We start from the raw sequence: 18,552 nt of genomic DNA on the forward strand, positions 1-18,552 counted from the left end.
TTGGGAAAAGGGGAACCTATGTGTAACAGGTATTTAAAGGGACACTTAACACTGCTGTACTGCACTGCTCAACCATACTTTACTTTAAATAATTGTTGTTGGACTACAAATGGACTACATATGTTTTTCCCAGGTCTAAACATGTGTGCCCTTTATCCTAATGTTTGATAACAGTATAATATGATGAAGCCAAAATGACATCATATTTTAAGCTTTTTTGGGCAAGGCCCCCTTTTGCCTATTGTATCAGTTGTTGTTTTGTAAGTAATCTGTTTGTTATATAATTGAGTAATACGTTTTTCTAAATGTATAGATAACTGTGCAGTGGGACAGCTTTATGGCTGTGTTTAGAGTCCCTTTAAGAAATTGAGCCCCACTGTCATAGGACCTCGCTGTGGTGATGAAAGCATATAGGACTAAATAGATGTGGGTTGCCTAATCTTATAGGGGAAAAAATGGTGGATTATAGAAAGAAACATAGAGACGTTCATAAAATGTAATAATTACAGTATGATGGTAGAAATGGACAGACTAACTGTGTGACATTCTAGATGTGTAAAAGAACTAGACCGTAATATTACTATATAACAGGTATACAGGGCCAGATTGGGGGGCCCAAGGCCCCCCTACTGTGAGAAGCCGAAGGTGCCCCTCTGCGCGCATGCGTGAACATCGGGAGAAGGGTCTGGCCCGGAGGGGGCCCATGAGGGTCGGGGCCCACCAGGTTTTTTCCCGGTGTCCCGCCGGGCCAGTCCGATGCTGCAGGTATACAACTTGAGGATATCACTGCTTAGTATATCGATAGACAGATAAATATATATATATATATATATATATACACACTGTATATAGATAAGAGAGGTAAGATAGCACAAGTAAGCCTAACCTGCACTTAACAGCATTGTATACCTGGTTATAATGCATAAGAGCAATGAATATCCTGTAATATCCTTATATATGGTGATTAGTGTTGTCATCAGTTATAGTACTTCATATATATATAATCGTGATAAGGACCTGTATAAAAGCCCTTGGCCTTCGGTCATGGAACTCCTCAGTGACTTATACTATCCCTAAAATTGAAAATAGGGGAGTATATTATTCAGTATATGTATTATCAGGGTCGGACTGGGGGGACCGGGGCCCACCGGGACTGCTGGTACAGGCCCCCCCCGCCCCCTTACTCCGCCGCTCGAACGCCGCCATGCGCATGCGCGAGCGCACTTCTCGGTGCGCAAGCGCCGATGCGCATGCGCAAGCCTTGATGCGATGCGCATCGCAGGAAACTTTATACTATTAGAGGGGGTCTGGCCCGGCGGGGGCCCAAGAGGGTCGGGCCCACCGGGTTTTTTCCCGGTGTCCCGCCGGGCCAGTCCGACACTGTGTATTATATATAATTTTCTATTGTTATACCTATTAGATATACTTTAGTCTGCTAAAAAAAATCATTCAAACATGAATTAAACACAATTTTTTTACCTCCAATAAGGATCAGTTCCATCTTAGTTCAAGTACAAGGTAGTGTTTTATTATTACAGAGAAAAGGGAAATAATTTTTAGAAATTTGAATTTTTTGGAGCTTTACAGATAAAGTGTTTCCGGATAATGGATCCCATACCTGTATACGTAAATAAAAAATAACAATATAAAATAATATATATAATTGTTATTGTCATTTTTGATGTAGGGACATAAGGAAAGTATACCCTATTTATACTAAAGCAGAATTAACATTCCCAATATTTTCTTTATTTGTGTTTTTCATATTAGTGGTAGTAACCATAAGCTCTCAGAATAAGCATCTACATTCACAAACACTAATGAACAGTGCCCTCCAGTGGGCAGATGACATTGATAACTTTTAAACAAGAAACTAACTTTTAGACAATAAAATAACCCTTACAAAGAATATGTCGTTTTTAAAATCCATATAATGTTCCTTAAACATTTTCAGTGCCAGCCATATATACAGATGCATTAGAATTAAAGCAAGCAAGCTCGTATTTCAATGGGGAATTACACCCCTTCCCTAATAATCCTTTATTGTAAGCTATATATTGCAAACAGTGTGTGGCATGCACAGGGTTTTGGGGAGCTCCCACCTCTCTTCATTGAGTGCAGTTACTGAACTAAACATCCATCAAACTTCCCAAATGCTGAACAATTCAAACATCCCATGCAATTAAATACACAATACTGGAACTAGAGTCATTAAAGGGGACCTAAAGGCAAAAAAAATAAAATCCCATTTTACTTTCTTTAATGAAAAACAAATCTATCTCCAATATACTTATATTAAAAAAATGTCTACCGTTTTTTTAACAAACCTGACTGTTTGCAGTGAAATCCCCCCTTCGTTTTACTGCAGATAGGAAACTTAAGACGGTCCCTAACTGCTCTGCAGGGAAACAATCATACTTTCAAATGGCAGGGGTGAGCCGGGGAGCCCCCCCACCTTACTACCCTGACCTCAAGCAGCTTTGTTTGTTTCCCTGTAAAGTAGCTGGCGACTGTGTCGAGATTTGTATCTGCAGACCCAGTGCAGTCTGCATATTTTGATTATTAATCAGTCTTGCTGTATCATGTTCTATGGCAGATATTATTTGACTTGTGCTGTTTTGATAATTTAAGATGATCCCTAAGCTTAACCTCCCAACGGAAGCCCAGATCACACTGAGCATGTGCATGGTCTTGGTCTTGCAAAGATTGTTAATAAAGTTATAAGATGACAGCCCCCTGCGGCCAACTTTGAAAGCATAAATCATTTGTTTAATTATGTTTCTGGTGCAGTAAGTTTATGTTTAGTATCAGTGGCGTAACTAGACCTCTGAGGGCCCTGGTACAGAAATTTACAACTGGGCCCCCTAACCCCTGCGACCCCCCACCTCCACACTTTGGGCTGGAGCTAGGGTTGCCACCTTTTCTGGAAAAAAATACCTGCCTTCCTATATATTTATCTTTATTCCCTATTAATAACATTGGGATCACTGACCTTCCTATATATTTATCTTTATTCCCTATTAATAACATTGGGATCACTGGCCTTCCTATATATTTATCTTTATTCCCTATTAATAACATTGGTATCACTGGCCTTCCTATATATTTATCTTTATTCCCTATTAATAACATTGGGATCATATCACTGGCCTTCCTATATATTTATCTTTATTCCCTATTAATAACATTGGGATCATATCACTGGCCTTCCTATATATTTCTTTTTATTCCCTATTAATAACATTGGGATCATATCACTGGCCTTCCTATATATTTATCTTTATTCCCTATTAATAACATTGGTATCACTGGCCTTCCTATATATTTATCTTTATTCCCTATTAATAACATTGGGATCATATCACTGGCCTTCCTATATATTTATCTTTATTCCCTATTAATAACATTGGGATCATATCACTGGCCTTCCTATATATTTCTTTTTATTCCCTATTAATAGCATTGGGATCACTGGCCTTCCTATATATTTATCTTTATTCCCTATTAATAACATTGGGATCACTGGCCTTCCTATATATTTATCTTTATTCCCTATTAATAACATTGGGATCACTGGCCTTCCTATATATTTATCTTTATTCCCTATTAATAACATTGGGATCACTGGCCTTCCTATATATTTATCTTTATTCCCTATTAATAACATTGGGATCACTGGCCTTCCTATATATTTATCTTTATTCCCTATTAATAACATTGGGATTATTTCACTGACCTTCCTATATATTTATCTTTATTCCCTATTAATAACATTGGGATCACTGGCCTTCCTATATATTTATCTTTATTCCCTATTGATAACATTGGGATCATATCACTAACCTTCCTATATATTTATCTTTATTCCCTATTAATAACATTGGGATCACTGACCTTCCTATATATTTATCTTTATTCCCTATTAATAACATTGGGATCATATCACTGGCCTTCCTATATATTTATCTTTATTCCCTATTAATAACATTGGGATCAACCATCATTTTTACCAGCCAGGCCAGTAAAATCCTGACCAGGTGGCAACCCTAGCTGGAGCACAGTATTACTGACCTAAACAAACTCAAGCCAGGACCATTAGAGCTGATCACAGACTTGCAGCAAACTGGCTTTTCGCTACTTACAACATCTCAGCGGCCCCTTTTAGGAGGAGGTGCTTCCTGCTCTAATTACACTCACATAACCTAATAAGGGGTGGCTTATGATGGGACTTAAGGGTGCATGATTAAGGTGATCGAAATACTTCCCGCTTCAGGGGAACTTATTCGGTTCAGGATTTGCCTGAATCCTTCCTGAAAGAGTTGGGGTTCACCGGAATTCCAAAAATAGGGTTTGGGCCATACCTTGGCTCATTACCACATTAAGCACTGATTATAACAGAAACCATCAGTAAGCTATCTTTATATGGACATATTATATAGGATACTCATGGCTCTTGTGTGTTATATGAATATAATAAACAAAAGCCATGAATATCTTGTAAATCATATCCTTATAAACGGTGAGTTCTGATGTCATCAGTTATACACGGTGAGTTCTGATGTCCTTTCTGTCACATGACTCACTGAAATTGTGTATTATAATAAGTAAAGTACCCCCAGTTGCAAAATATGAGGATATTAGAAGTCACCTCGGAGTTCCATGACCTGTATCCTTTGGCCTCGTGTTTTTATATGGTAATGAATCTCCTCTGTAACTTACAGTATAATATCCTTATATTTTACAAGAGGGGGTACTTTATTCACCATCTATTTTATAGGTACTTTATTGCTCCTGTATTATATGTACTGCTTTGCACTGCATCCAACCTCAGTCTAAACTAAAGATAATGAAAAATAAGCACAAAGCATTGCCAAGCTTCTACCCTCATCTTGAGAAAGGACATTCTCCATCACACGGCATCCAATAAAGTTTGGTAGAGTAGCTCTTTCCCTAAATGTACAGCCCCCTTTTCCCCCACTACATATTACAATATAATTCCTACCTTTCACCCCTCCCAACCCCCACTCTTCACAGCCACCCCACCCATAATCTATCCCTTGTCACCCAGACAAATTGTCTCTCTCCTCACTACACTTGCTGCCAGCCCCTGATTGATCAGACTCTGAGGGAGAAATATAAACAAACAGATGCCAGGCGACTGCAGACAGATAGACAACTGAACCCTTTGGAATTGACTGTAAGCAGTGGCAGAACAACTATTGGTAACACATAGCTGCACTCCGTAAGCTGACTAAATAAAGGTGCCAATGCCCTGTCGTTCTTAGGGCAACAAAGTCAATATTCAGGTGTGTGCTACAATAGGCTGTGACAGCGGGTTCTGCGATATTACCTGCGGTCTGTCCCCTGAGCGAGTGCATGATCTGACTGAACTTTGTAGTTAGCAGTACCTGAGAGGCGACATCACACGCAATATCAGTGCGCCACCAGTGAGGTCACACGCAGCGCACCGCAGAGCACACCGCGGCCTCGAAGAACCCGCCAATTAACGTTCTCCTCACTCTGACTCATCTCCTGGGTTGCGAGCAGTGGCGATCCCAGAGGGGGCGGGCCTGGTGCGTGACGCGCAGCCGGGCCCCGCCCCCCTCTGTACGGCCGAATTTGCCGGCATTTTCAGCAGCGAACGGACTGCCGGGGGCCCTGAGGGGGTGCGGGCCCTGGCCCGCTCGCACCCCCTGCTCCCCCGGTAGTTCCGCCACTGTTTAGTATACAAAATACAGCATTTCTAGCATTATTCTATTTTAGACTTTAGTTCCCCTTTAAACCAAAGATTTGAATCTCTTTAAGGGAGAAAATAATGAGAAACCGTAAATAGTATGCAGTACAAATAAACATGTAGCATAGATCACAGATTTGACTGGGAAACCTAGAATATGTGGAGCCAGCACGATAGAATTTTTTAAAGTATTGTACCTTCTACATGGCATGTAGTTCAAATAGACAGATTGTAACAGTTCAGAATGCTCCTGGCTCACTGAGCTGCCAGAGTGAAACACCAGAGACGGGAACATTCAATTTTAAACTTCGATTTTGGGAAAACAGTAAAACATATAGGATGGAAAGCAACTGAAAAAAACATTTGTTTATGGTAAAAACAACTGAACTGAAAAAAGTGTTTGGAAGGTGAACAATCCCTTGTTTAGCACTTGGGGTGCCTAATATTTGGTATTGTATTTACTTATCAGCAGAAAACTGCACTGGCCCAAGGTTATTCCAGTGAGCAGCACAGATTGCTTCTCTTCCGGCTTCTTCTTTCTTCAAATTTCAGACACATTCGCAGCAGTAGAATAAAAAAAGCCAACTTTTTAGTTAAATGCGCATTTTCACTCTAATGCGCATGCGCAGCCGCGTGAAGAAAGAATGAGAAACCATAAATAGTATGCAGTACAAATAAACATGTAGCATAGATCACAGATTTGACTGGGAAACCTAGAATATGTGGAGCCAGCACTATAGAATTTTTTAAAGTATTGTACCTTTTACATGGCATGTAGTTCAAATAGACAGATTGTAACAGTTCAGAATGCTCCTGGCTCACTGAGCTGCCAGAGTGAAACACCAGAGACGGGAACATTCAATTTTAAACTTCGATTTTGGGAAAACAGTAAAACATATAGGATGGAAAGCAACTGAAAAAAACATTTGTTTATGGTAAAAACAACTGAACTGAAAAAAGTGTTTGGAAGGTGAACAATCCCTTGTTTAGCACTTGGGGTGCCTAATATTTGGTATTGTATTTACTTATCAGCAGAAAACTGAACTGGCCCAAGGTTATTCCAGTGAGCAGCACAGATTGCTTCTCTTCCGGCTTCTTCTTTCTTCAAATTTCAGACACATTCGCAGCAGTAGAATAAAAAAAGCCAACTTTTTAGTTAAATGCGCATTTTCACTCTAATGCGCATGCGCAGCCGCGTGAAGAAAGAAGAATCCGGAAGAGAAGCGATCCGTGGTGCTCTTTAGTATGACCCGGGCCGGTGCAGTTTTCTGCTGATTGGAGCACCGGCCCGGGGTTTCAGGTAAGTAAACACATTCACTTTGGGGCATGGGTGTCCACATATAGGGGCAAGGGGGGCCACTCCCCCCCCTGGACTTGTACTTCATGCCTTTCTTGCCCATGTGCATCTGTAATGGCATAGCCTGGGACCCTGAGGGAGAAGGCACTTACCCGCCACACAATCATCAGTGTCAGACTGGGACACCAGGGGCCCACCCAAAAACCTTAGACCAGGGGCCCTCTCTCAGTACTATTATTCTTCCTCTCCTCGCTTAACCGCTATTCTCCTTTTCTTTACATACTATAATACTATCATCTATTATTCCATCTATTTAGTCTTTTTGTTCTCATAGAAATAAAGAATGACCATGAAATATGCCAAATGTTTAGCAGCATGAGGGCCTACTGACACCTGGGCCCACCGGGAGTTCTCCTGGTATGCCGGTGGGCCAGTTGACACTGACTCTAGGTAATTACACCTGGTGAAAACTGTTTTTTTTTTATTATCATACCTCCTTTGTCTTTGTGTTGTCTGTGAAAATGTTATGTGCTGCTCAGACACCATATGACTTCAAGTATTGTTGCTTCATTCAGTAACTGCTTAGACATCCCACTATGCTGCACAATAAAAACCATCTAGATAGTATCTCAGAAATTAGTATATTTCTTTCTTTCTTTTTTTGTAAAGGTATTGTGTTGAGTTACAAACATAAAGTATAATGTGCAGCACTTTTGAGTAGTTAGTGGCCCCTGAAATGGTGCATTTTGGTGAAGAGGAATACCATAAAACTATCATCTTGGGCATTCCTCTGGGCTTACCAGAACTCTGCTATAATATGTAAGTGTATAGAATCCCTTTTGGTATACTTATCTAGATGTGCCAGAAAGAATCCACATACAGGTATCTCATTCTAGTGCTCTGACATACATACAATAGGCTTAACTTGTTCGAAGGTGTAGCCACATTAACAATAGATATCACTTGCAAACAGATATCGGAGCTAATGTACTACTCCATGTTCTGAAAGAAATACCACAATCATTGCTAGTGGTTCCATTTACTACTTGTAAAGATTTCATGATATTGAATATTTTAAGGCACTAACATTTAGGGGCAGATTTACTAAGGGTCAAAGTGAATTCGAGGGAATTTTCGAAGTAAAAAAATTCAAAATTCTAAGTAATTTTTTGGATACTTCAACCATCAAGTAGGATACTGCGACTTCAAATTTACTTCGACTTCGATGTAAAAATCGTTCGAATATTCAACCATTCGATAATCGAAGTACTGTCTCTTTAAAAAAACTTCGACTTACATACTTCGCCAAATTAAACCTGCCGAAGTGCTATGTTAGCCTTTGGGACCTTCTACAACATTTTTCTAAGTCTTTACACATCGATTAAAAATCCTTCGATCGATCGCTAAAATCGTTCGAATCATTCGCTTCGAACGATTTTTATTCGATCACAGGATTGCCAAATTTGCTGAAAAAAACAGAATTTGCTTGCAGATCTGCATGTAACTGGTTTTCTCCCTAAATATTCAATTTCCATGGCTTCCTTAAACCAACACAGACCATCATGGTTTTTCTAAACTGTGGGGCTGGCCCTTTTCCAAAGGCCCAAAGGGAAGAGTTGTTATCAAAGGCCAGTTAGGGTGAGATTTGGGAAGGATGTTTATTGGCTCTCGGTATTACATAGGTTCCTATAAGTCATATGGAGGATAGTAGGACTGACACAGCATTTATATGTTGTTTCAGTTTCATTGTTAGGAACCAAGGAGAAACATTACCAATGCAACCACTTCCTGCTCTATAAGAGCCTTATTCTAACTTCTCTCCCTCCCCTCTATATGTTATCCCTGCCAAATCTTTAGCCCAAGACCCACAATAAAGATACACACAATGACTTTGTGTTAATCAGTGTAATCCACAGTTTTATTAATAATTAGATAAACTGCGCTTTTTGATCACAAGGAAGGCAAAAAAAATCTGAAAAACGAATTTCCTTCACTAGAGGGAAAAATTCCTGACCCCATAAAGGCGATCGGATTTGCTCCCACGATCAATGCGCCACATTGAATCAAGGGAAGCAGAGGGGGAGGGAATATGGTAAGGTAAGGGACTGTGGTGAAAGGCTGAGAAAGAGAAGAGAATATGGCAGAATAAACATGCGCACATTTAAGCCGCACAATGAATGCTGCATTCTTTTCCATTCCATTGGACCCCGGGCAGCCTGCAGACCCTGGCATTTGCAGTCTGAGGGATGGACTGAAAAGGAATGCACGGTCTACTGTGGCTTTAAGGAGTTTGTGTATAACACCATATTTTGGATAAAGGGGAGGAACCACTGGTGGAACTATGGTAGTTGAAAGCACTGCTAGTGAAAGTGCAGTGGATGAAAGGGGGGCATCACTGGTGGAATTGAGATGCCCCATACTTACTGCTGTTGCCTGAGGATGTGGTGCCTAGACTGAGGTGCATCGGTATTTGGTACCGAGGAAACTGCTGGTGGTGCTGGTATCATGTGCCGTTTGTGAGTTGTTCCGAGGACCATACGTAAAACCAAACAAGATAACTCAGACTATGTATTTTTTTACCTTAGCAAGTGATATCCCTGTAAATCCATATACGGGTATGGGACCTGTTATCCAGAATGCTTGGGACCTGGGGTTTTCTGGATAACAGATCTTTCTGTAATTTGGATCTCCATACCTCACATCTACTAGAAAATCATGTAAACATTAAATAAACCCAATAGGATGGTTTGGCTTCAAATAACTATATCTTAGTTGAATAAAAAATTGGATTAGTTGAATAAAACGAAATCTATGGGAGATGGACTTTCCGTAATTCGGAGCTTCTTGTATAATGGGTTTCCGGATAACGGATCCCACACCTGTAATATTTAGGAGCACATTAAGCACAAATCAGGTGATTAAGCAAAATTAAATGATTGACTGATGAGTGTGGGGAAGAAAAGGATGGATTATATACTGCACCTGAATATCTCTCATTGTTCTTAATCAGTATGGCCTTGTTGATCTTCTCTAGGTCTTTGTAGAGGTTTTTCAGGTGGGCCTTGATGTATCTGTAGTCCTGCCAGAACTCATTCTTAAGATGTAATTTCCACCATTTTGTAATCTTCACACAGTCTTTGGCCATCCACAGATCATAGAATGGAAAACCGATGTCATTGGTGATCTTGTCCCTGTTGCACTCGAGATAAGGGCCTGGAAGTGGATCCTCAAAATCCCTGATCTCAAAGATGTCCAGATCAGGCGAGATCCACCGTGAGTGCTAGAAAAATGTAAGAAGCAAGAAAACATTGAGGTCAGGGCACACAGTATGCAAAACCCTGTCAAATGTCTGCTTCATTGTATTTACACAGAAGATATGCCATGTTTAGCATTGGGCTAGCCCCTCCTTTAACCCCATGGATACCTTTCTCAGCAGTCAGAAAATAAAATGAGGAAATGAGCTGTGAGCACCTTTACCTTTTCATAGAGCCACTGGTAGAAAATCCTGCTACTTGCACTCATGCCCATCTTTGATGTTCCTGTAATATAAAATAGAGATTTGGGAAGGTTAGAGTTAACGTAAAGATGTAAGACCCCCAAATAAACACAATAAAGAGCAGAGGTAAAAACAGCAGCATATTTACACCTTATGTAATAAGAACCCTTTACATTCAGAAACTATGGTTTTAATATGGTTCCAATTAGAAACGAATGCTTACTTATGTATATAGAATGCCCCACCAGCTCCCCATGTCCTCATTTTAAGACAATACCATCTCATTTTATTTGGTCCACAAATCAGCCCATTATTTCTGTCAGGGCCGTACTTTCCTCTGGATCAGCAGTTACACAAAAAGGTAGACCTTGATGGACGTGTGTCTTGTTTCAGCCTCATATACTGTGTAATACATATCACAGATGGGAAAAGGGCTGCCTTTAGAAATCATGGGCCCCATGCAACAAAATGGGCCCCGCCCACACTTGCGCCCGAGCCCCACCCCAGATCCCACCCACTCCACATCACAGTTAAAAGACCACACAGACATCAGTGCTAAAAAAGTACCCCTCCCCCCACACACAAGTTATAAAAAGCTATTGATGGCCCGGGCCCCCTTATAAGTTATAACATTGGCGCCAGGGCCCCACATAAAAGTTATTTTTTTAAAAGCATTGGTGCCAGGGCCCCCCTTACAAGTTAAAAAAATTGGGGCCCCAAAAAATATTTTATTTAAAAAAAACATTGGTGACAGGGGCCTATAGAATATTAAAATATTATACAACACAAATTGGTGTTCAGTAGAATTGAACTCATGGCTTCAGGACTTCAACTTCGCCTCCTTTTGTGACTTTGGGTCTTTTCGGTGCTTCAGGACTTCAATTTCGGCTTTCTTCATGACTTCAAGCTTCTGGTCTTTTCCCCGCCTCTTTGGGTCCTTTGGCTGTTCAGGACCTTTGGGTCCTTTGGGGACAAACCATCCCAAATCCCCCTCTGTATGTTACTGGTAGGGTGTTATAGGGGCAGAAGACACTGGTTCCCATTAGAGGCCCAGGTGAGTAATGGGCCCACTGGGGCTTTTCATAACAGTCAAGCTCTGATCAGTGCCCCTGCACCCATAACACAAGGCACCCTAATTCTAGGCATGTAACTATTGTTCTGGTTTGTGCTACTTGTCTATCTTCTCAGGTCCTCCTGTACCCATCATCTACTTTAATGCTGAGGCTACTAGGATGAGTGATGAGTGGGACAGTTGGCCAATGGCAGTTGGAAAATGGCAGTTGACATTAACAGCTAAAGAGCAGCAGAGTAAATGGTCTAACACTTCAAAAGCTGTAGCAAGTAAACAAGAAATACCAAACACACTATATGCTATAACTACAAGTCAGCCACAGGGGGTGCTGGGAATTGTAGTTAAGGTTTAGAGTCAGTGGGACAGCAAGTTCTCATGTTGTCTCACTCCCCTTAGCAATGGCACACAGGCAGATTTTGGGTACTTTGGCACCCACAAGTTTTAGTAGTTTGGGAAGGGGCAGGGCTGCCACCAGAAACTATTTCCAAGGCCCCTTTTGTACCCCCTGATGGCTTATCTAAATTAGATAATTACCAAATTAGATGGCTTACCAAAAATAACACCCCCCCCCTCCTTTCCAATGAAATTGGAAAAGATAGAACTGGAAAGACAAACTGATATCCTTGGGCTGTTATTTGACTATTCTACACTCTGTTATCCCACATGTGCCTGTTTTGACTACTCTGATTGACCTTCTGGTTTTGACCCTTGCCTGTCTGACTCCGCTTGAATTCTGTCCGCACCGACCCGGCCTGTTTGACTATGTTTTCGTCTAACTCTTGAACCTTTTGCCCAAAAGACTTTGCTTAACGATCGTGCACCTTTACTCGTCCAGAACCCTTAGCTTTGCTCCTCTCTTTATAAGACCTGGCAGCATCCAATTAGCCGAGGGCTGCTCCCGAGGTGAAAGGTGGCTGTTAAAGGCAGAAGTAAGAGCCGAGACCAGGGAGCCTAGCATTGGTTCTGGATTCTGGGTGCCGATCATTACACATGGACTGCCATTCCAGAATCAAGATCGCTGTTTACCTTCTCATAAAAAGATTTAAAAAGTCTGGCAAGATCTATTATGCGTAAAACCATGCTGGCACAAACTCACAGTATTATTATTTGCAATGAAGTCAAGTATCTTATCCCTTAATACCCCTTTGAAAAGGTTTCCTATCACTGATGTCAGATTAACCGGCCTATAGTTTTGAGGCTGAAAATAGAGTTCGTTTTTGAATAGCGGCACCTATAGTTTTGAGGCTGAGAACAGGGTTCATTTTTGAATAGAAGCACCACATTAGCAAATCGCCAGTCACTTGGCACCATGCCAGACCTCAATGAATCCTGACAAATTAAGTAAAGAGGTTTGGCAATCACAGAGCTAAGCTCACTTAGTACCCTAGGATGAATACCCTCTGGTCCCGAACCTTTGTTTTCCTTAACAAGTCCTAGTCTCTTATGAATTTCCTTGTGCGTGAATCATGCAACATTAGTTGTATTACTAGAATTATTACTGTTAAAGGAAAACTATACCCCCAAAATTAACACTTAAGCAACAGATAGTTCATATCATATTAAGTGGCATATTAAAGAATCTTACCAAACTGGAATATATATTTAAGTAAATCTTGCCCTTTTACCACCATTTCGTGATGGTCTGTGTGCTGCCTCAGAGATCACCTGACCAGAAATACTTCAACTTTAACTGTAACAGGAAGAAGTGTGGAAGCAAAAGACACAACTCTGTCTGTTAATTGGCTCATGTGACCTAACATACAGTACAGTGAATCCTACGATCCCAGGGGACGGCCCTTATTTTTTAAAATGGCAATTTTCTATTTATGATTACCCAATGGCACATACTACTAGAAAAGTATATTATTATGAAAATGGTTTATTTACATGAAGCTGGGTTTTACATATGAGCTGTTTTATGCAATATTTTTTTATAGAGACCTACATTGTTTGGGGGGTATAGTTTTCCTTTAAGAAAGAAACCTTCATTAACTGGTTCCTCATTTGTGTAGACAGATGAAAAATAACAGTTCAGAAACTCTGCTTTTTCTTTGTTCTCATCAACCACTGCTTTACTTTGCAGACCCCCACTGATATTAAGGGTCCCATCCCCTCCTGCCTTATTTTTATTTTACTATTTACATATTTAATAAACTAGTTTTGGATTATTTTTACTGCTTGTGTCAATACCCTTTTCCATCTAAATTCTAATTGAATATTTTAATTGTGCACATATAGAGGTGCTACAAACCTCACAGTGTGATTAAGATTTTATTAGCATCCACTCATGCTCATTGGTTTCTCTCCCCAACTTTACGGATAGTTTTCCTGATATATTCTTTTCCACACAGGCATTTGATTCTATGCACATCCACTCTTGTTTTACAATCAATGAAGTCACCAATCACATGTTTTTTCCACCAGAGTCAATGAAGTCCATAGTTTTTGACATGTGACTGCAGGCTTCACAATTCTCGCATGGGTAACTACTTTTAGGCCTCATTTCATCTAAGTTCCATTTTAATCCAATCCTGTAAATTCTCATCTGTATATAAAATCCCCCAATGTTTTTTCACAATCTTAATAAATTGATACCACTGATTATGATACGGTGTGATTAACTTAACTATTCCCTCCTTGCACTGACTCTCCTTGCGCCCATATAGGGCAACTTCCCTCCGTGTAATTTTAGCCTTCTTAAATTCCCGTCTTATCCTCTTTCTTGGATCTTTTCTTTCCTTGAAACGCATTTCCAAATCACAGACCCATTTCTTAAAATCCATGTCAGTGGAGCAGTTCCTCCTCATTCTGAGAAACTCCGCCACTGGCACTCCCTTCATTTGATACTGAGGTTGCATCCTTTCAGCCCATAAGAGGGAAATTGTAGAGGTAGGTTTTCTATATGCTTCAGTTTGAACAACACCATCAACTATTTTAATATTAATATCAAGAAAAGTAAGTTGATATCTGTCATACACATCAGTAAAGATAAATAGATTCACATAAATGATGCAGTTCCTCCAGGGGACTTGTCCACAATAACAGAATATCATCCACCAAACACAACCAAAGGGGGACCCAAGCCTCAATCAAGGACAGACTGGTTATGCTTCTGAAACCAACAGCCTTTAGTATTTAGAATTCTGCTTACTACTTTCACCCCACACTCGTGGAATGGATGAGTATAACCCTTCTACATCCAAGGACACTAAATATTGTCCATCATCTACAGGTATACCCATATTCACAAACTACTGGGAACCTGTGATTGTACCTGTGCTAATTGACTTAAATACTTTGTCGTTCTATTTATACAGTTATTCATGTGCATTTATCAAACCCCCACCCACCTCAAACTGAGGGAAAACTTACCTGCAAAGTAGAGCAGTTTGTGGCAAACTTGCTGTAAGCACAATAGCACATCAAACTTTGCTATTTAGCACCCAAGACAGAAAAAAAAAAAAAAATTAAACCGGAGCACTTAAATATAGAAACCTTAATTTAAAATAACAGTTAAATACTTCTCCTTTTGTGTTGATTTGTTTGCTTCAGTCAGCAGCCTGTTAGAAAGCAGGAAGTGTTCTCTTCAGAGGCTGTAGAGGGAAAAGTTATCCAGTCATAAGAAGCAGCAGGACTGCCAACTTGCAGCCCACAGATCAGGTTTAGCCCTTCAAGGCATTTTTATGGCCCTCTGTCTTTGTATGACATCATCAATTTGTTTGTCCCCAGGGGTGTTTCAGTCATTAAAGCCACCTTTCGCAATGCTGCTGCCCCTCACGCTTACCTTAATAGCGCCAACGGAGGTCTCACATCGCTAGTGCAGAATGCAAAATTGCACTCTCTGCCTCTTGTAACTACTGAGGAACTGTTGCCAGAGGCAAGGTGCTTACCTTGCATCATGGCAGAAATGCCCACGTTTGTACCACAAACATGTAGTTTGCCAGTTAATTTGCCAGTGGCCTAACAATAGAGCAGCCCCTGTTCTCCCCAGTTATTTTATATCATTTCACACCTTTGTCTGAATTTCCGACAGAAGCAGTGACGGAACTAGGTGGGGGCGGGCCCTGGTGCAGGCCGTGCAGCCGGGCCCCGCCCCCCACCCTTGTCCATGCGGCGCTGCAGCCGACTCCAGCCAGTGTGACTGCCAGGGGGACCTGCGGGGGGTGCGGGCCCTGGCCCAATTGCACCCCTGCTCCCCCGGTAGTTACTGGACAGAAGTCACTCATGTAAAAAATTAGGCAGTTTCTTATGAGGCGAAGCCAGACAACATGTGGCAACTTTTGTCATAGATTTTTTCACACTGCATAATAAGTCTGTCCCTAGGTATGCCAACGTAATTGGCCCACTGCATTGAAAGAGATGGACAGCACTGAGAAGCAGAATTACTCTGAGGACCACAAGAAGGGGTGGTATAAAGCCTATATTTGGTGAATAGTGTAAGTTTTCAGATGCAAAAACAAATGTTTTAGCCCCATTTACTAGTCTGTCACACTACTTAGTCCATCTTCAATTAGCACTTCAGTAACACTAGTTTTCCTTTGCTTCCAAAGAGTGATAGCAGGAAGTGGAAGTTGCACTAAGCCTTGCAATAACACTTTCTACAGACATTTCACAGAAAATGAGAAGCAGTATATTTGACTCTGCACTTCTTTTTCCAAGCTTTATTTTAGTTAAAATTGAAAGCAACAGGCTGACAACTGTATTTTCCTAGTATGCCAGCACTGAAAACAACATGCCCCATTAGACTGTAAGCATATTGGGAAGGCTTTCAGGAAAACCATGCTTTTAAGGGGTTATCTTGCTGCCATGCATGTTTATTTTAAAATATAATATGCAGGCTGTGATTTTACTTCCACATGGTTTTCAGCGTCGGCTAAATGAGTTGCTACAGGCCTCTGCTCCAAATTGTCCAGATTGTTAAAGTGGACATTTTCTTGCACTTCTTTTCTCCAGGTGGCAGTATACAGTACATGGTTATATCATGGCTTAGTGGCGTGAAGTGGTGTGTGTATATGTTAAAATCATTTATTGTTCTGCTCAGGAATAAAGCTTGGGGGCAAATTTACTAAAGCGCAAATCGGCTAACGATAGAGCAAATTCGCCCGTGTGACGTAATTTCGTTACTACGCCGATTTACTAACGGGTGCTGGCGTAAATACGCTAGTGAAGTGGACCTACTCTAGCGCTACTTCGCACCCTTACGCCAGGCTGTAAGTCTGTTGAAGGGACGTAACTACCCTAATTCACTAACTTGCTCATTTTACTGAACGTTACCTCTTGCGCCAGGTCAGACCAGGTGAAGTTCAATACAATAGATAGGAGTTTATCCAAAAATAGTTAAAAAATTTTCTAAGTCCCAAAAAACACTGGTGTCTTTTACTTTTTTAAGGGTGATAGGCTGAAAAATAGCTTAAATTTTTTTTTTTCCCTCTACATTTCCTAACATATGGCAACTCAACGATACAGTGGGCACATGTGTAGGGCAATAGAACATATTTATTTTATTTTTTAAAGGTTTCCTGGGCTTGTGTAGTGTTATGTAGTTGCTGCAGCATATACATCCACTATATTTTAACTTCGCGCCATATGCAAATTAGGCATCGCTAGCGTAACTTCGCTTTGCCTGATGAAGTAACGGTAGCGCAACTTCGCTGCCGTTCGCCTCCCTGAGCGCAACTTCGCATTTTAGTGAATTCGTGTAGCGCTGGCGAAACTATGCTTGGCGAAGTGCGGCGAAGCTGACGCAAGCCCCTTGAGCTATTATTTGCCACATTATTGGTTTTTGATATTTTTGTATTTAAAGCATTCACTTGTTTTTGGCAACTAGGTCAAATCATATCAAATGGTCTTGTCCCAACTTTTAATTATTTGCCAGTACCATCAGCAATTTCATTTACAGTATTTTTTGCATGAAGCAAACTCCACACTCTAAAAATGGCGTGAAACTAAAACTCACACACATAAAAAAGTTGTATGAATTTTAACAAAAATGTTAAATGTTAATATAATATATTCATTCTATTATCTGAATGCACTGACAGGGCACAGCATCAGCATATAACATTTTACATAACTGGAGGCAGAGGTGTAACTACAGAGAAACAGACCCTGCAGCCTGAATTCATATACAATATCAATATTTTCAAATATTGGTAAAACGGGTATTTTAGAATGAAAAATGTGCATATAAATTATGATTTCTTCTCATGTTTTCCTCTTTTCGCTGAACATTTGCGTTTTATTCACTGAGACGGATCAGACATTACATTCTTATAAGAAGGTGCACTTCTGGCCAGAGATTTGTGTACAAAAATAAGGAACAGTGAAAAGAACATTTTATCATAGAATAGCAAATATATGTTATAGTAAATTACAGATTTTCATTTCCTTTACTTATCTGCATTGAACTGCTGTATAAATTCTTGTGGTATTTATGATGCTAGAATGCAAACTTGTTATTATTAACCAATGATGCTTGTTTATTACAGTTGCAAAGATATCCGTCATGAAAAGAGCATGAATTATCATACACGGTGAAATCTTTATCTTTATCAGTTGGTGAGTACTTTACTGTTACTATGTTACTATGCTCACAATGACGGATGCACGCACGTACACTAATAATCAAGATGCTAACATGGTATAGAGTAACTGCTGCTACAATTAATTCACTAATTTGCCTTTTTCTTTGACCATGAATAATATGAATAAAATGAATAACGTTAATATTGTAAAGTGATAATGTCATCACATAATTGTCCATTTTTATTTATACAACCATTATCATTTTTTACAGAGGATTTAACAGTGTAGTATAGCCCTGGGTCCCCTCAAGCAGCAGTGTAGTAAATGTTCACGAAACACTTAGATTACAATCAAAGTAAAAAAATATTCCCAAACAACTCAACATAACAATATAGCAAAGGCAATTAAAAGCACTGGGAGAGTTTTTT

General features: G+C 40.2%; 1 protein-coding gene across 2 annotated transcripts in view; it reads left to right on the plus strand.

Annotated features, from left to right (window-relative positions):
- Nucleotides 1-18,552, plus strand: part of pld1.S (phospholipase D1 S homeolog) — a 110,234-nt gene that overhangs the window by 13,352 nt on the left and 78,330 nt on the right. For both annotated transcript variants that reach the window (XM_041564873.1, XM_018265701.2), the window contains exon 2: nt 18,088-18,157. The gene's annotated coding sequence lies outside the window, so the exon portion shown is untranslated. The remainder of the gene's footprint in view (nt 1-18,087; nt 18,158-18,552) is intronic.

This window comes from Xenopus laevis, chromosome 5S, assembly GCF_017654675.1.
Source record: "Xenopus laevis strain J_2021 chromosome 5S, Xenopus_laevis_v10.1, whole genome shotgun sequence".
In the NCBI taxonomy this organism is placed as follows: Eukaryota; Metazoa; Chordata; class Amphibia; order Anura; family Pipidae; genus Xenopus; species Xenopus laevis.